We start from the raw sequence: 20,877 nt of genomic DNA, 5'->3' as shown, positions 1-20,877 counted from the left end.
AGTTTGAACGAAGTTAGATGAGCTAGAGCTCATTTTCATATGCATAAAAACAAGCTTTTGCATTTTTTTGTGAGCTCTTGCTCAAATTTTGTTGAGGCTGCCTTATAGTTGACTCGCGTACACTAAAAAGGAATCATGGCTGAATATTTTGTGCCAAAAAGAAAAACAAAAAGTTATCAACAGCGTAAAACAAATTTAACAAGTGAGGATAAAAAATTATACAGGTTTGTATTCTTAATTATTATTTTTTATACTCTCGCAACAAATTTTGCTAAAGAGAGTATTATAGTTTTGTTCACATAACAGTTGTTTGTAACACCCAAAACTAAACGAGTTAGATATAGGGATCAGGGTGCAGAGTGGAGTTCAAATCCGAATGTCTGTCTGTCCGTCCGTCCGTCCGTTTGTGCAAGCTGTAACTTGAGTAAAAATTAAGATATCTTGATGAAACTTGGCACAGTTATTTCTTGGCACCATAGGAAGGTTGCTTTCGAAAATGAGCAAAATCGGACCACTGCCACACCCACAAAATGGCGAAAACCGACAACACATAAAGTGCCATAAATAAAGCTATGGAAATAAAATTTGGTATGAAGGATCGCACTCTGAATTTTTTTGGGGAAGTGGGCGTGTCCCCGCCCCCTACTAAGTTTTTTATACATTTTTTTATACATATCTCGCAAACCAATAGAGCTATATAGACCAAACTTTCTGCAGTCGTTTTTTTTGGCCACTTCCTAATACAGTCCAAAAATTAAAGAAATCGGATAATAACCACGCCCACCTCCCATACAAAAGTTAGGTTGAAAATTACTAAAAGTGGGTTAACTCACTAACGAAAAACGTCAGAAACACTAAATTTCACATAAGAAATACCAGAAAGAAGTTTTACTCAGATTTGTTTACAAAATGGAAAATGGGTGTGGCGTCGGCCACTTATGGGTCAAAAACCATATCTCAGGAACTACTTGACCGATTTCAATGAAACTTGGTTTGTAATAGTTTCCTTACATCCCAATGATATGTTGTGAAAATAGGCCAAATCGCTTCACAACCACGCCTACTTCCTATATATCCGAACTTTGAAGCCGATCTGAATCGTTTACATTACAATATATAAAGTTAGCACTAGGGAAGATATCGGTGCAGAACTTTGCACAAATACTATGTTTATAGTGTGGCAGCCCCATTCTAAAAAATCGCCGAAATCGGACCATAGGTTTTTAAGACCCCATATATCGAATACGAGGACCTCGGTGCTTCTAACCTAATATTATGGTTTCCAACTTTCAATGGACTTTACACAATATATATGACGAATATGTGGGTCAAATTATGTATTATATAATATAAATAAAGTTAAATAAATAAATTGTGAGAGTATAAAATGTTCGGTTACACCCGAACTTAGCCCTTCCTTACTTGTTTTGTTGTTGTTTTGTTGCACGACTGCAATGCAGCTCTGCTGAAATTTTAATATCCTCCTTTGGCGTTGTCTTCTGGTCTTCGCTGGGTGGCAGCACTTTTTGCCGCCATTTCTTATTGTTTAAGGCACTTTCCACTTCAAATAAGAAATTTGCATAAATCCTTGCACATTGCGCCCTAACCCTGCTGCTTTATTGTGTAGCATAGTGAAAATTTAAAACAATTGTCTGCCATGAGAGTGAGTGCGGAGGAAGGGGGAATGCTCGTTTTTATATAATTAATAATAAAATGATAAATACATAGGTTTGATGACACTAGCATCTGTTGGTTGGCTTATTATTTTTTTGAGGAGTCAGAAGAAACACTTAGTGGTGCCCTCAGTACATTGGTAGACGTGTTTTTTGGCACTATAGGAATATTGATTTCGAAGATGGGCTAAATCGAACCACTCCCACGTCCACAAAATGGCGGAACCCGAAAAGCCATAAGGTGCCATAACTAAGCCATAAATAAAGCTATGAAAGTAAAATTAGGTACAAAGGATCGCACTGTATGGATGTAATTTTTGTACATATCTCGTAAACTACGAAAGCTATATCAACCAAACTCTCTAAAACCATTTCTTTTAATCGGATTATAACCACGCCCACCTTCCATGCAAAGGTTTTGTTGAAAACTACTAAAAATGCTTTAATTCAGTAAGGAAAAACCCCAGAAACCTGAAATTTCGTTATAAAGAGGATACATAAATGCTGCACTCAAATTGGAATACTAAATTTCAAATTGGCTCCTCCCACTTAGGGGTCCAAACCCATACGACAGAAACTAATCCACCAATTTCAATGAAATTCGGTTTATAATATATTCCAGCCATCCCAATAATATGTTGTAAAAATCGGTTCATAACAACGCCTACTTCTTATAACCAGAAATGTGAAGTCAATCTGAATCGTTTACTTTACACAATATATAAAGTAAGCCATACTGAAGATATCGAAGCAGAACTTTGCACAAATACTGCATTTTTAGTTTGTCATCGGCTTTCTAAAAACCGAAACCGGACCATAAGTTTAAAATTTATAGGGAATAATTTTCCTCTAATATTATGTCTCCGTGACAAAAATGGGTAAAGTCGGGTCATAACTTCAGCTAGCTTCCAAGTACCTAATATTAAGGTTTCCAACTTTCAATGTAACGGGTTTTGAGGTTAGGATTTTCATGCATTAGTATTTGACAGATCACGTGGGATTTCAGACATGGTGTCAAAGAGAAAGATGCTCAGTATGCTTTGACATTTCATCATGAATAGACTTACTAACGAGCAACGCTTGCAAATCATTAAATTTTATTACCAAAATCAGTGTTCGGTTCGAAATGTGTTTCGCGCTTTACGTCCGATTTATGGTCTACATAATCGACCAAGTGAGCAAACAATTAATGCGATTGTGACCAAGTTTCGCACTCAGTTTACTTTATTGGACATTAAACCAACCACACGAATGCGTACAGTGCGTACAGAAGAGAATATTGCGTCTGTTTCTGAGAGTGTGGCTGAAGACCGTGACATGTCGATTCGTCGCCGTTCGCAGCAATTGGGTTTGTGTTATTCGACCACATGGAAGATTTTACGCAAAGATCTTGGTGTAAAACCGTATAAAATACAGCTCGTGCAAGAACTGAAGCCGAACGATCTGCCACAACGTCGAATTTTCAGTGAATGGGCCCTAGAAAAGTTGGCAGAAAATCCGCTTTCTTATCGACAAATTTTGTTCAGCGATGAGGCTCATTTCTGGTTGAATGGCTACGTAAATAAGCAAAATTGCCGCATTTGGGGTGAAGAGCAACCAGAAGCCGTTCAAGAACTGCCCATGCATCCCGAAAAATGCACTGTTTGGTGTGGTTTGTACGCTGGTGGAATCATTGGACCGTATTTTTTCAAAGATGCTGTTGGACGCAACGTTACGGTGAATGGCGATCGCTATCGTTCGATGCTAACAAACTTTTTGTTGCCAAAAATGGAAGAACTGAACTTGGTTGACATGTGGTTTCAACAAGATGGCGCTACATGCCACACAGCTCGCGATTCTATGGCCATTTTGAGGGAAAACTTCGGAGAACAATTCATCTCAAGAAATGGACCCGTAAGTTGGCCACCAAGATCATGCGATTTAACGCCTTTAGACTATTTTTTGTTTGGCTACGTCAAGTCTAAAGTCTACAGAAATAAGCCAGCAACTATTCCAGCTTTGGAAGACAACATTTCCGAAGAAATTCGGGCTATTCCGGCCGAAATGCTCGAAAAAGTTGCCCAAAATTGGACTTTCCGAATGGACCACCTAAGACGCAGCCGCGGTCAACATTTAAATGAAATTATCTTCAAAAAGTAAATGTCATGAACCAATCTAACGTTTCAAATAAGAACCGATGAGATTTTGCAAATTTTATGCGTTTTTTTTTTTAAAAAAGTTATCAAGCTCTTAAAAAATCACCCTTTACTTTATACCATATATATGACGAATATGTGGGTCAAATTGTGTGTAATAAATAATAAAATTAAATGATTAATCGCAATTTAGAGAGTATAAAATGTTCCGTTACATCCGAACTTAGTGCTTTCCCCGTTAATTGAATGCCCAATTTTTGCTCAATTTCTTTTACACATGTTTCTAGTGTATGTTTCTTTTATTTTTAATGCTTAGTAATTGACCCTTTTCTAGCAAATATTTATTTTGTTTTAGTTTTTCTACTAAAAATTTAGAAATGTCGTAAGTTTCTATTTTATTATTATTATTTGATCCTACTTCACTTTCACTTGGCGACACGTTTGAACTTCTATAACATTAGATGTTTGATCTCCCTTTGCTCAAGTAATTGCAATTGGTTTGAATTCATTTTTATGAAAAAAAAAACAGCTGTTGCTGTTTGACCGAACTCGACTTACAAGCAATTGCTCACATGCCTCAACTCAGCGCTTTTACTTGTTTTTATGCATGAGGCCCATTATCTTAAACGATTGTATAAAATATTTCTGGGTGTCTGTAATTCTTAATTATAAACAACTAGCGTTACCCGGCGCGCTTCTCTACGCAAAAAATTGATTGCTTAAAAGATTTGATTTCTTAACACAATAATGAAAAAGAAAAGCAATGTTCAATTTTGTGGTGCATAAATAAACACATTTTTCGTGGCTCCAACTCTCGAACATGCAACGTACAGTTGACCGTGAGAAAAGCAAGCTTCCTCTAAATTAACTCCACACACCTGGAGCGTTTGCCCTTGGGCTTTGTTGACGGTCATAGCAAAAGATAGCCGAACAGAAAATTGAAGACGTTTAAATTCGAATAGCATGTCCATTGGTATTAATGGGATGCGCGGTATTAGTACAATTTCACCTTTTGCTTTGCCAGTGAGAATTGTTGCTTGAATTAAATTTGGGATCAATTTCTTCACTGAAAGTCTCGTCCCGTTTCAAAGTTTCGGTGCATTAAGATTTCGAAGAAGTATAATCGATGAACCAATTTTCAAATTGAAATTATGCGGTGGCATGCCTGGTGGTTCCAAAGAATTCAACCGGATAATTGACTGCGTCTTCATCATTCATAGCAGTATCAATGGATTTATACGTTTCCGAATTACCTGGCAATTTTTCCTGGATGTGGAAATTGATTTCATTGACATTATTGCACGTTCTCGTAACCAATCATGGTTATTATAATTTTGAGCAATATTTGGAAAAACGCGATCAATGAGTTCTTCTTTTGATGATACAATTATTAAAAAATTATTCGGTAACGTGATAAGCCCATTTTGATCACTTGCCAATTTTCCATCGCCAATCTTCAGCAATTGCTTTGAAAACTCACGTGCTGAAGAATCATTTTTAAGACCACACGCATATTGGTCGTCAACGAAAGCATTTGTACGTGTGCCCACAAAAATGAACTTTTCAAACATGCATTAATTTCATCAGCTGGTGTTGATCTCGGAATAACAGGCAACGTTTGACGAAAATCACCAGATAACAATATTAATGCACCGCCAAACAGCTGTAAACTCCGTCTCAAATCTTGTAATGTTCGATTTAAGGCTTCCAAAGATTTTTTATGGGCCATTGGACATTCGTCCCATAAAATAATGGATGTTTGTTGCAAGACTTTAGCCATTCCAGAACTCCTTGAAATATTGCATGTTGGTGTTTCAATTGCTTGCATGTTTAATGGCAATTTCAAGGCGGAATGTGCTGTGCGGCTGCCATCAAGTAATGTAGCTGCAATTCCGGAAGAAGCAAGTGCCAATGCGATTTTTTGTTCCGACCGAATCGTTGCCAGTATTAATGAAATCAAAAATGTTTTTCCAGTGCCGCCAGGTGCATCCAAAAAATACAATCCACCAGTGTTGTCATTGACAGCTTGCATCATTGTGTCATATACATATTTTTGTTGATCATTTAATTGTGGAGTATACATTTGTACGAACGCACGCAATTCATTACGATCGAATTGCAGTTCGCGTTGCAATTCTCGTTCAAATAAATTATGCATTGGACGATTTGGTGGAGTCAATCCTAATTACCCTAATGCCTTATTTGCAATCGTAAGGCACAAATCTTCGATCATTATCAAGGCTTCATTATACATTTCCAATGTCAGCAGCAATGCAGGATCATTGGGTCCATGGTTTGATCTGGAATTTCGGCCGATATGAAGGTATCAATCACATCAGGGGTTAGTTTGTTTACGCACCAAATCAAAATATGTGCGTGAGGTAAGCCTCTTTTTTGCCACTCTATGGTATACATAAAGCACCGCACTTCTCTCCAATTTTTTCAATTTTTGTTGGAATACACGGGCAGTTATGTCATGCCGATCTTTTGGCACCTGACCATCAAGTAAACAATCAGACACATCGACCCACTTCGGGTTGCACATAAATGTTATGAATAGATCCGATCGTCCATAATTTCGTACATATGTCATCGCATCTTGCGTATATTCATGCATATGACGTGGGCTACCAACATATGATGATGGTAAAATTGTTAAACGGCCGATATCATTCACATTTACATCATTGATTATTGCGTCACGCAAATGTATGTATTCCTCTGATCTTAATCGGGCTTGATTGTAACGGATGAAATTTAATCGCTCACTTTCAATTGTGGCGTACATATCGACGATATATTGATGCGAAAGTTGATTGCATCGCAAATTAAATTTGTTTCTTGAGGGCGAATCATCAATCGGTACGAATAAAAATTCATCGCACTGACTTTTTTCGTTGATTATTGACCTGTATTGCAAAAATTTATTAGCGAATGAAAATGATTTATAAATCATATTTAGCACATTCGCGTAAATTGCAGGAATTCCCGTCATTCATGTTTCCTTCAATAAAACAATTGCGGGAATTCTCGCGTTATTTGAATAGGGCTTTTCTACCTTCAAAAATGGTTCACTTCTTATCACTGCAGATTTTTAGTGTTGGTAAAGTCGTGAACTACCATCCCTGACAGGCCAACCGCAATTCAAACAAATTTAATTTGGGGAATCCCCATTCAAAGTTAACGTGCCAGTCATTTGTGGTTTGTTGAGGGGAAGTTTCAATAAAACGAAATGCGGGAAATCCCGACAAAAGTGCATAGGAAATTCATGTGGTAATGGCGGGAATTCCCTAATTTATTCAGACTATTTAAAAAAATTAACCTGTAGAAAAAAGCGGGAATTCCCGCTCTTCAAATTTGTATGGAAAAATTAAGTGATTATATGGCAGCCACCCGCTAAATTCAAATGAACGCGAACGTGTTAAACAAAATAAAATGTATATGTACCAGTTGTTGGATTTATCATTGGTATATTGATGTGATAGCCATGGTCCCCTCTCCAAAACAAAATGGGGTATTGCAATGCATCATAACAGCGATGGAGTTCTGAAATACGTTGTAAATTTTCATTTCTACGATACAAAACAATGTCTCGTGACTGAAACTGTTCGCCAACCACAACAATGGCTACTTCATCAATCGTTGGTGCATTGAATCGTCTGGTGTGCCCCCCAATTGGTGTTTTATCGGCTTTTATTATGATTTTGTGGCCATCGGAGGGCATCCGTTCGAGTGCCACTTTAAACAATTTCACTAATTCATTGTGTTGATGAAAAAATGTTTGCAATTCATTCACGATTGATCTTCTCGTATTCGTCGAAATTGCACAGCGCTTATTTAATTCACGATTCTCACCATCAATATATTTGCAAAAATTTATGATCACCATCTGGTAATGGTAGCAAAGACCCAGCTCTATGGTATATTTGACCTTGAATCTGTAACGGTCGAGAAATATATATAGATGATAACGGATCTTAATTTCTAAAAACATCGAACACAGGGACGGCACATAAATTAAAAATGATATTGCTAATTCCACACGAAGAAATCACCTTATACGTCGGCATAAATCCATCTTTCATAATATTTGTAGCTCCAAAAAAAGTCATTTGAAAGCATGAATTGTATTTTTGAATATTTAAGAGGAAATGCTTTGATGTTGGCGAATTACCAAAAACCAATGAATGCAAAGGTTCTGGCTGAAGTTCTAGCACCGGTAATTTGACTTTCCCACCAGCACAACACATTCCAGGCGTTTCGTTTATGAATTTAAATGCTTTGCAATGTATACATTCTATATTCATCTGGCCAATGTAGGCATACATGCTGTAATCAATGGTGGCATCGTAATTGAAAGCCGCGTGTTCCATTTGACGTATATCATACACGGACGTACGCCCACGACGGTTTCTTGGTGCTTCACTATTATCCAAGCTAGTTCTCCGTCTGTGTCGTTATGTTTCCATTTCTTTTCGTCGAACACGATCTTCTTCACTTTGTGATCTTCGATTTAACGCTGTAGCATTTGATTGTTTGGTCGTCTTGAACGTAACATTCTTTCAGTACAGTGTATGACTAATTGAATGTAAAAGCAATACATTGAAAATTATTTCTAGAAAAAATTATACATTTAATTCCAACTTCAATGTGTGTGCGTGGAAATATGAATTCACATACACTCACGCTGGACATAACCTCAATTGTGCAAATAAAGAAAACACTCACCGGAAAATGAGATCAAATTAAAATTGTGAAAATTAAGTAACGCTTGGCAATTGAACTATAAATGGTTAACACTCACCAAAAGTATGTTTGTTCAAAATGAGAGCAAGATATAAAAGAACTCAAAGCACATAAGAAAAATGTCAACTGAATTCCAATGACAGCAAATTAATACAAAACAAACTTCACACAAACCACCTCCTTATAGGTAGGAACGAACTCTAAAATTTTTGTGTCAATCGATTCGGCGGTTCTTGAGTTATAAGATTACCAAGGAAATGTAACTTCTTTTTATATATATAGATTGCAACACTAAACCACTTTAAGCTTAAGAGCGAATATTTTTTTTGCATTAAGCTGAAACTACATAACTCGCAAATGCGTATGCGTTGACAGAATAATTGAATACACATGTTATTATGCGATAGATACGATTTTTTTAGCAATCTGAGCTCCGGAATTCGAACCAGGATTACAATACGCATAAAATGTTCAACTTCCAACGGTGGGTTGGGCCTTTACCAGGTTTATTTCTACGAATAGTAACCAACTTTACTTGTTTACTATTTTAATCGTATTCATTGCTCAAGTAAATATTTTGTAATTATAATTTTCTCAACCAATCAATACATTTTTGTATTTATATAGTATACTTATTACTCCATATAAATGCAAATATATTTAATAAGGCAATAATTTGATATAGCTGTAATTTATCAGATGGAAATCATTAGTGAAGAAATTAATTTCAGATTAGATACACACTTTTATATAGCAAGGACGCAGATATAAAAATAGCATATCCACTCGCTTATACAGTTTTAATACGTCCATTCATTCATTACAGGTGACTAGTAGGGAAGATTCCCGCAGTCTATGTGCCGACTTCGCTGCCAGTTGTTTACAAACAAAGTCTGTAGTCATTATGTAAAGAATAACCTCTAGTGCCTGACTTGAACTATTCCACTTATTCATATACTTGCTGTTCTTTGAAAACTTTCCATACGCATTACTGCATAATTATTTGCCATTATTAATCCCCAGACCAATAAACCGTATGTCATAATTGACCTCACCTGAGATGATGAAGAACTTTAAGCGCGCCATGCACTATCGGGCTGAATTGTTTTTGAAAGTTATCTCTTTCAAATGTTGGCCGCGGCTACGATTGTTAACGGACGAATGACACGCGTAATGTTTTGCTTCAAGGCATGAATCGAAGAAGGATTGTCCGCATAGACTTTAGACTTTATATATCCCCACAGGAAAAGGTCTGACGGTGTCATATCACACGGTCTTGGTGGCCAATCAACCGGCCCCAAACGTAAAATTATCTGCTCACCGAAGTATTTTCTCACTAAATCCATTGATTGATGCGCTGTGTGGAAATTGGCGCCATCTTGTTGAAACCAAATGTCGCCAAAATCACGTGCATACCCATTAGCTAGGAATGGGCCTCATCGCTGAACAGATTTAAGCTCGAAAACGTTGGATCTGTCTGGAATTTTTCAATAGCCTATAGAGAGAATTGATGCAGCTTGGAAAGGTCGAGCTTGTACGCTTTCCATTTAAGATCTCAACGTAAAAGGCGCCAAGTCGTTCCATACGTCAGTTTGGGTTGCTGCGAATAGCGCCGAATCCACGGTCTTCGTATCCAATAATGAATGCTTGGTCAGTAGACCGATTATGTTCACAAAAGTTGTGCGAAACGTACGAAACCCCTTATTTATAGAACGTGAATTTTCGTAATAAAGTTGAACAATTTGTAAACGCTGTTCTGGCGTAAAGAAATTCAATCTTAACGGTCCTGATGGTTTGAGCTTCTCTTGGATGGATACCGGCAAAAAACATGTCCAATGAATGAGGCGAAACTTTTGAGGGCGTTTTGTAATGGTATTGGATGCCTTTGCGTACAATCAGCAGTCGCCGTACTTTATTACTACAAACATGAACTCAAAGAAAGATGCAGACTTCCCGAGCGATGAGTTAATTTTCAGCAAGACAATGTCGCCATATATGTGTCGAAACAATTGAAACAGTGGTTTCAAGACAAAGAAATCCATTTTTGGACTGTGCCGCATGTTGTTCAGATTGTAATCCCATTGAAAATTGATGGGGGATACTAGCATTAAAAGTATGCGCATATAGTGTGCAATTTAAAACGACTTCTGATCTTATGAAACGAATAAAAGCTTGTTGGATGGAAATTGACGCCGTGACCGTTAGAAAATTAGTAGAGACAAAGCCCAATATATTTTTCAAACATCCAAAGAAGTGTAATTAAATATTAAACTATTTAATATTCACCAGAAAAATAAATTTCCACTCTTTTTTTTACAAAAAGTGAAATGAGTTTAATCAAATGTCTAAGTACTTTTAGGCAATTTACCCAAAAATATTATTTTGACTAATTTTTTTTTGTAAATTAACTAAAAAGTATTTTTAAAATGATTTCTATATTAGTTCTGAGTGCGATTGGCGTGGATCAATTCTTTTTGAGCACTCCTTGATGGTGTACATGATTGGCATTTAAATTTTTGTCTGAAACGAGTAAAAAAATATTTTTCTTAAAAAGTGATAAATTTTTAAGCAGCGATCGAGAGTATTCAACACGCTTGCAGAGGTTGATGCTCTGAACCAATAATGATAAAATACAAGATTACGACATTCGTTTGCAGTTAGCTTTTCTGGGTTTTAATTTCCTGTGTCGTGACGTAATAAAGACCCAATTGCATGGTGGTACAAATCAATAAACAAAATCCAAAATGTGGAAGTGAGCGATAGTGCTTTATTATTATTTAAAATTCTATTAAATTGAAAATGAAGTGCACAATGACGGAAGTTAATTAAAATAGTACAAAAAAATCGTATACGGTGAAACTTCTCTAACTCGAATCACCATAATCCACAAAAAAAATTCGAGTTAGAGAGTCTTCGAGTTATAGAAATTTTCATTAAAACATACATTTTTCAAAAAGCTGTAAAATATAGATTTATACACAGTTTTAACTATTTACTTCGCATAAAATTTTATTTAAATACCTTAAATTATGTATTCTGTCATTTTATTTGTAGCTCCTTTATATTATTTGGCAGTTGACGTCTGTATCCCTTGGCTTTGTTACATGATTTATGAAATACAGAAGTGTAATACCATATTTTTTGTTTACCTCCATACGATATAGAGAGACTCTTTGCAACTTCTTCCTCGATAGTAAAATTTAAAATTTGTATTATGTCCTGGTTGAAAAATTCAATTTATGGAAGGAAATTCGTATTAAATGTGCCTTCTATTGCCAATTCAAGAGTTTGAGTTATGGAGAACTTCGAATCAAGGTAGTTTGAGTTATGGAAGGAAATTTGTATGAAATTTGATTCCGAAATGCTATTGGCATTCAAAAGTTCGAGTTATGGAGATCTTCGAGTTATTGATGTAACAAAAAAGTTGGCAAAAATGGAGAACTTTTGTAACAAAACAAACAATTTTATTTATAAATAAGCATTATTATATTAGATCATTATATAGATAACGTTTTTAAGAATCACGTTCATTGTGATAATTCATCTGCATATTATTAAATTTGGTTCACTATATTTGACATTTCAGTTTTCGATTTGACAATTATTCTTCATTCTTCCATATTATCACTATTTCGTAATCTTGCCTTCTATCATTCTTGCTCCGAACACAAAGACTACGACACGACGCACAGTGGGTCCAAAGCAGCTCATTTCTCGGATTAATTAAAAAAATAAAAATACATAAACTTCAAAACCTAGTATACCAATTTAAAGTGCACAAAATTCTGCACGACTAAGCAGAAAAACAAGTAAGGAAGGGCTAAGTACGGGTGCAACCGAACATTTTATACTCTCGCAATTTATTTATTTAACTTTATTTATATTATATAATACGCAATTTGACCCACATATTCGTTACATATATTGTATAAAGTCCATTGAAAGTTGGAAGCTATAATATTAGGTTAGAAGCACCGAGGTCCTCGTGTTCGATATATGGGGCCATAAAAACCTATGGTGCGATTTCGGCGATTTTTAGAATGGGGCTGTCACATTATAAGCATAGTATTTGTGCAAAGTTCTGCACCGATATCTTCACTAGTGCTTACTTTATATATTGTAATGTAAACGATTCAGATCGACTTCGAAGTTCTGGTATATAGGAAGTAGGCGTGGTTGTGAAGCGATTTGGCCTATTTTCACAACATATCATTGGGATGTAAGGAAACTATTACATACCAAGTTTCATTGAAATCGGTCAAGCAGTTCCTGAGATATGGTTTTTGACCCATAAGTAAAAAAATCTAAGTGCAGCTTCCACCTCCCATTTCTTATGTGAAATTTAGTGTTTCTGACGTTTTTCGTTAGTGAGTTAACCCACTTTTAGTAGTTTTCAACCTAACCTTTGTATGGGAGGTGGGCGTGGTTATTATCCGATTTCTTTCATTTTTGGACTGTATTAAGAAGTGGCTAAAAAAACGACTGCAGAAAGTTTGGTTTATATAGCTCTATTGGTTTCCGAGATATGTACAAAAAACCTATTTGGGGGCGGGGCCACGCCCACCTCCCAAATTACATCCAAATATGCCCCTTCACAGTTCGATCCTTCATACCAAATTTTATTTCCATAGCTTTATTTATGGCTTAGTTATGGCACCTTATATGTTTTCGGTTTTCGCCATTTTGTGGGCGTGGCAGTGGCCCGATTTTGCTCAACCTTTTATGGTGCCAAATAGTGTGCCAAGTTTCATCAAGATATCTTAATTTTTACTCAAGTTACAGCTTGCACAGACAGACATTCGGATTTGAGCTCCACTCTTCACCCTGATCACTTTGGTATATATAACCCTTTATCTAACTCGTTACTAAACGTAACTATAATACTCTCTAGCAACTTTGCCCACCTCCCATACAAAGGTTAGGTTGAAAATTACTAAAAGTGGGTTAACTCACTAACGAAAAACGTCAGAAACACTAAATTTCACATAAGAAATGGCAGATAGAAGCTGCACTCAGATTTTTTTTACAAAATGGAAAATGGGTGTGGCGTCGCCCACTTATGGGTCAAAAACCATATCTCAGGAACTACTCGACCGATTTCAATGAAACTTGGTTTCTAATAGTTTCCTTGCATCCCAATGATATGTTGTGAAAATAGGCCAAATCGCTTCACAACCACGCCTACTTCCTATATACCAGAACTTTGAAGTCGATCTGAATCGTTTACATTACAATATATAAAGTAAGCACTAGTGAAGATATCGGTGCAGAACTTTGCACAAATACTATGTTTATAATGTGATAGCCCCATTCTAAAAATCGCCGAAATCGCACCATAGGTTTTTAAGGCCCCATATATCGAACACGAGGACCTCGGTGCTTCTAACCTAATATTATGGCTTCCAACTTTCAATGGACTTTATACAATATGTGTAACGAATATGTGGGTCAAATTGTGTATTATATAATATAAATAAAGTTAAATAAATAAATTGCGAGAGTATAAAATGTTCGGTTACACCCGAACTTAGCCCTTCCTTACTTGTTGAACTTTATATTTGTGAAAAAAATAATTGTAATTAAATTGTATCTATGCCAAGTGATTATAAAAATTTACAAAACTAACCATGGAACCGTCAAGCTCAGGTGGTTATTCAACTATTTTGCTAAATTTTCAGATACGAAATATTTGCAAAAGTATGTTTTTTAGTGTATTTACATATATAGAGTGAAAAAAAAACAATATGAATTTATCAGTTGAAGTGGACAAATACTTTATACTCTCGTAATTTATTGATGTAATTTTATTAAGACCGTCAAGCTCAGGTGGTTATTCAACTATTTTGCTAAATTTTCAGATACGAAATATTTGCAAAAGTATGTTTTTTAGTGTATTTACATATATAGAATGAAAAAAAACAATATGCATTTATCAGTTGAAGTGGACAAATACTTTATACTCTCGTAATTTATTGATGTAATTTTATTAAGATAACATGCAATTTGACCCATATATTCGGCATCCAAAAGAATAACGAAAATCATCATATGCGGTATATGAGGGCTGACGTAATTTCTAAACCGATTTCACCCATTTTCTCCACCACGCCTCACTATATACAAGACTACATGTTTAATTTTGATAAGATATCTCACATCTTAACCGATATATGCGGAATAAAGCCCGTTAGGGGAAGTTCTGATCCGATTTTAATAATTTTTGGATCAGAGACAGATAATCGGTGGTGAGATATGGTTTTTGACCCATAAGTGGGCGACGCCACGCCCATTTTCCATTTTGTAAAAGTTAATTAGTTAGTGAGTTAACTCACTTTTAGTAGTTTTCAACATAACCTTTGTATGTGATATGGGCGTGGTTATTATCCGATTTCTTCCATTTTTGGAATGTTTGTTTTGGACAGAAAGTTTGGTTTATATAGCTTAATTGGTTTGAAAGATATATACAAAAAACATATTTGGGGGCGGGGCCAAGCCCACTTTAAAAAAATACATCCAAATGTACCAAATTTTACTTTCATAACTTTAATTATGGCTTAGTTATGACACTTTATGTGTTTTCGGTTTTCGGCTTTTTGTGAGCGTGGCAGTGTGCCGATTTCGCCCATCTTCGAAAGCAACCCTCTCACGGTACCAAGGAATATTTGTTCTAAGTTTCGTCAATATATCTTAATTTTTACTTAAATTATAGCTAGTACAGACGGACAGACGGACGGACATCCGGATTTTAAATATACTCGTCACCCTGATCACTTTGGTATATATGACTCTATCTCTATATATAGATATATATATATATCATCTATCTATATATATATACTAGCTGACCCGGAGGATGGAGTCATATGTAGAAGTTCACGTAAGTGAGGAAAGTTTCTGACTGTCATTCACTTGGGAGTGGCCAGGAACGATTCTTTTACATGTGGCTCAAGCAGCTCACGACTTCCGGTCTTAGACAAAAGTATCCTCTGGGTAGCCAACAGACATCCGTTTGGAGGCGAGCAAAAGTGAGAAGGCGAAACCCGCTTATGCGGTTGTGCGTAGGGTTTGGGACCCACCACATAAAAACACCCCCCAATGAAAAAGAAAAAACAGCCTCGGATGAGAGACCCCAATTTTGATGACGACCACTGCAAACGTTTAAAGGACTACGAAATAAGGGCATGTACCTGGAATGTCCGGACCCTTAATTGGGAAGGTGCCTCTGCCCAGCTGGTTGATGTCCTCGTAAGAGTAAAGGCTGACATCACCGCAATCCAAGAAATGCGATGGACGGGACAAGTACGGAAGAAGGTGGGTCCTTGTGAACGTCTAGCCACAATCCGCATCAAAGCGAGGTTCTTCAACATATCGCTGATTTGCGCCCACGCCCCGACGGAAGAGAAGGACGAAGTGTTCAAAGATACCTTCTATGAGCGCCTAGAACGTACCTATGAGCGCTGTCCCCGCCACGATGTCAAAATCGTGCTTGGCGATTTCAACGCTAGGGTGGGTAAAGAAGGTGTCTGTGGCACAACAGTCGGAAAATTCAGCCTCCATGACGAAACATCACCAAACGGTCTGAGGCTGATCGACTTCGCCGGGGCCCGAAATATGGTCGTCTGTAGTACTAGATTCCAGCATAAGAAAATCCATCAAGCTACTTGGCTGTCCCCGGATCGAATCACTCGCAACCAGATCGATCATGTTGTGATAGATGGACGACATGTCTCCAGTGTTTTTGATGTGCGTACGCTTCGTGGTCCCAACATCGACTCGGACCACTATCTTGTAGCAGCTAAGATACGCACCCGCCTCTGTGTAGAAAAGCGTACACGTCAACAAACACAAGGAAGGTTCGACATCGAGAAGCTGCAATCACAACCGACAGCCGAACGATTTTCTACTCGACTTGCACTCCTGCTCTCTGAGAGCACTCATCAGCATCTCGGTATAAGGGAGCTGTGGGACGGCATATCAAACTCCTTACGTACAGCTGCAACCGAAACCATTGGTATTCGGAAAAGTCAAAAAAACAGCTGGTATGATGAGGATTGTCGTCTCGCAGTGGAGAGAAAACAGACTGCCTACCTCGCAATGTTGCGATCGACCGCAACACGAGCGGGATGGGAAAGATACCGAGAGCTGAAGAGGGAAGCGAGACGCATTTGCAGACAAAAAAAGAAAGAGGCCGAAATGCGTGAGTATAAAGAGCTTGACAAGCTGGCCGACAGGGGTAATGCTCGAAAATTTTACGAAAAGATCCGGCGACTAACTGAAAGTTTCAAGACCGGAGCGCACTCCTGTAGGACCCCCAGAGGTGATCTAGTTATTGATGACCAGAGTATACTGAGTTTGTGGAGGAAACACTTCTCCAGCCTGCTGAATGGCAGTGAAAGTACAACACCAGGAGATGGCGAACCCGATTCCCCAATCGACGACGATGGAGCAGATGTTCCATTGCCCGACCGTGAAGAAATTCGAATAGCAATTACCCGCTTGAAGAACAATAAGGCGGCGGGTGCCGATGGATTACCGGCCGAGCTATTCAAATACGGCGGCGAAGAGCTGATAAGGTGCTTGCATCAGCTTCTTTGCAGAATATGGTCGGAAGAAAGTATGCCTGACGATTGGAATCTCAGTGTACTCTGCCCAATACACAAAAAGGGAGACCCCACAATTTGCGCCAATTACCGTGGGATAAGCCTCCTCAACATCGCGTATAAGGTTCTGTCGAGCGTATTGTGTGAAAGACTAAAGCCCACCATCAACAAACTGATTGGACCTTATCAGTGTGGCTTTAGACCTGGAAAATCAACAACGGACCAGATATTCACCATGCGCCAAATTTTGGAGAAGACCCGTGAAAATAGGATCGACACACACCATCTCTTTGTCGACTTTAAAGCTGCTTTCGACAGCACGAAAAGGAGCTGCCTTTATGCCGCGATGTCTGAATTTGGTATCCCCGCAAAACTAATACGGCTGTGTAAGCTGACGTTGAGCAACACCAAAAGCTCCGTCAGGATCGGGAAGGACCTCTCCGAGCCGTTCGATACCAGACGAGGTTTCAGACAAGGTGACTCACTCTCGTGTGATTTCTTTAATCTGATGCTGGAGAAAATAATACGAGCTGCAGAGCTAAACAGAGAAGGTACAATCTTCTATAAGAGTGTACAGCTACTGGCGTACGCCGATGATATCGATATCATTGGAAACAACACCCGCGCCGTTAGTTCTGCTTTCTCCAGACTGGATAAGGAAGCGAAACGTATGGGTCTGGTGGTGAACGAGGACAAGACGAAATATCTCCTGTCGTCAAACAAACAGTCAGCGTTTGACAGTCATAACTTTGAAGTTGTAGATAATTTCGTCTACCTGGGAACCAGCATTAACAGCAATAACAATGTCAGCCTGGAAATCCAACGCAGAATCACTCTTGCCAACAGGTGCTACTATGGACTAAGTAGGCAATTGAAAAGTAAAGTCCTCTCTCGACGAACAAAAACCAAACTCTACTAGTCTCTCATCATTCCCGTCCTACTTTACGGTGCAGAAGCGTGGACGATGTCAACATCCGATGAGATGGTACTAGGAGTTTTCGAGAGAAAGGTTTTGCGGAAGATTTATGGTCCCTTAAGAATTGGCAACGGCGAATACCGCAGACGATGGAACGATGAGCTGTATGTGTTATTCGACGACATAGACATAGTCCAGCGAATAAAAAAACAGCGGCTACGCTGGCTAGGACATGTTGTTCGAATGGATGAAGGTGCTCCAGCTCTGAAAGTATTCGATGCAGTACCCGCTGGTGGAAGCAGAGGAAGAGGGAGACCTCCACTCCGATGGAAGGACCAGGTGGAGAGGGACCTGGCTTCGCTTGGAATAACCAATTGGCGCCAAACTGCCAGATGGAGAGATGCGTGGCGCGCTGTTTTGGACTCGGCTATAACCGCGTAAGCGGTGTCTACGCCAGTCAAGAAGAAGAAGACCCGGCGAACTTCGCCCCGCCCAATTTTTATTTGAAATAGTTAAAACGCTTTTTGAACTCTGTTCAAGGCCATTTATTTGTATGGAATGTTAATATATTCAGGGAATAACGTCTCTGATCAATTTAAATATTTTTGGCGAAGTTCGTTCCTTGTTTTGTTGTGTAGCGTGTAAACAAATAAAGAAGATGGCTTTCCAACACGCTAACATGACACATACATACCTATGTATGTACATATGAAACTGTACTTTTGAACTTAAACGATAAATCGGTTCGAATCATTCGAATTCTCAGAATGAACATTTCCTCACTTTTAGATTTGCTGTGTTGTAGTAAACTATTCACTACAGTGAAATTATTATTTATGAATAAAGACGGAAACCTTAGTATATATCTGGTATAAAAATCCACGGGATTGAGATTTGAACTTGAGGTCAAAATTTTTAAAATTATTGATGAAAATTTTCGTAGAGTTGATAATAAGCACAAATTTTCATAAAATAGTTCAGTTTTGATTTTATATTCAAGTGTTTAACAAATAAGTTAATTACAAAATTGTTAGTTTATAACATGTAACATTTAATTTTATAATCTTAGGATAGATAATTCTTAATTTTTAATAGTACTATTTATTTTTTGAATTTGAATTATAAACATTTTAATTTAACTTAGCACTAATTGGTGCACAATATTTTTGGTTAACCTGTCTCGAGCTAACACAAATAGATTTGATGGTTTTCCCACACGTGAGCATGCAATATATAATTGTCTGTAGTCTTCTGAATGGTATCGTAGATTCTGACGGTATCATTGGAATACGGGGCAACAGGACCACTTCTCCTTTAAACTTTCCAGTCAAAATGGTTGCTTCAAGAATATTCCCTGTTAACTTTTTGATGACCAAACGTGTACCGTTGCATAACCGAGGGGGATTCAAATTACGCAGAAGAATAATAATTGAACCAATCTATAACCGAAGAATATGTGGTGGCATTCCGGGTATATCTTGAGAGTTTAAAAATTCAGTTGGAAAATTTACACTTTCATTTTCATCAACAACAGTATCGATTGATTTAAAAGACATCAGATCGCAGATCGATCAACAGTTCATACTTAGGTTATGCTTAAGCACTGAAAATGGGAGGCTTAAGCAATGCTTAAATAACAGCTGATTTTTGTTTTGAATTTGCTTTGAATTTTCAGCGACATTTTTCGTAGCGTAGGGCAAGTGTCCGTTCGTTTGAACTCAATAACAGCTTATACTTTTCCTTCAGTTCCCATAGGTGCTCCGACTCGCTAGTGATTTTTGGGGTTCTTTTGTTGTTTTCATCAATTTTTGATATAATTTTCCTCGCAAATTTATGTATTCTCTGTTATAATTTAAATATTTCAAACATATTTTTATGAATGACATTTGTAAAACATATGTTGCCCATAACGTTGCCATATATCATAATAAAATTTTATAGAAATTAAGCATTGACTGTGAAACGCAAACGACTACTCAGTTTGCGACAATACTTAGCTAAGATTTTATTTAGGCACAACTTAAGTATGGACTGTGAAACCGGGCATTAGCCATACAAAATTCTATACCTAAAATGCAATGCATATACCCTAAATGCAAATAAATTTTTTTTGCATTTAGGAAATACATGCTGAAATCAACTCTGCGATTTCCTAAATTCCTCTGAAATCTCCCAAATTCGAGGAAGATTTACTGGAAAAGAGTGGCAGCATTGCTTATTTGTTTCTTTGTTTATTTATTTCACGGATTGTATGTGATTTTTTCTTAAATTTAGAATATTGGAAGTCATAGATTCGTATAACTTTACCACAAATAATTAAACTTCAAACAACGCATTTTCATTTAATGTTTTTAGCAAGTGGCAGCTTTTGTTATGACAGCCTAAATTATGAAAATATAGAAAGAAATGTAGCGCCATCTACTGTAACATACCGCACTTAGCGCCACCAACTGGTGGATAGCTCTTTGCTAATAATAGACAAATAATTTGCAATAAATAAATAATGCGACTATAAGGAGAGTTATAAACTATCCTATCTTTCAAGTTGGACCAAACTGCACACAGTGGTAAAAATTTCATTAAAATCGGTTCAGTAGTTTAGGAGTCCATCGAAAACAAACAACGTGACACGTGATTTTTATATATTAAGATATATATCTTCTATCTATATAACTATTTTAGTTCTAGGTGTTACAAACAACCGTTATGTGAACAAAACTATAATACTCTCTTAGCAACTTTTGTTGCGAGAGTATAAAAATCAAATGCACATGATAATATTTGTTATGCCTAGTGAGTATGAAATC

General features: G+C 37.3%; 1 protein-coding gene across 1 annotated transcript in view; it reads left to right on the top strand.

Moving 5' to 3' along the window:
• LOC105218719 (obscurin) overlaps positions 1 to 20,877 on the top strand; it is a 369,888-nt gene that overhangs the window by 171,756 nt on the left and 177,255 nt on the right. The gene's annotated exons all lie outside the window — the stretch shown is intronic.

Source organism: Zeugodacus cucurbitae, chromosome 6, assembly GCF_028554725.1.
Source record: "Zeugodacus cucurbitae isolate PBARC_wt_2022May chromosome 6, idZeuCucr1.2, whole genome shotgun sequence".
Classification (NCBI taxonomy): domain Eukaryota; kingdom Metazoa; phylum Arthropoda; class Insecta; order Diptera; family Tephritidae; genus Zeugodacus; species Zeugodacus cucurbitae.
This window is presented reverse-complemented; position numbering and strand designations above follow the sequence as displayed.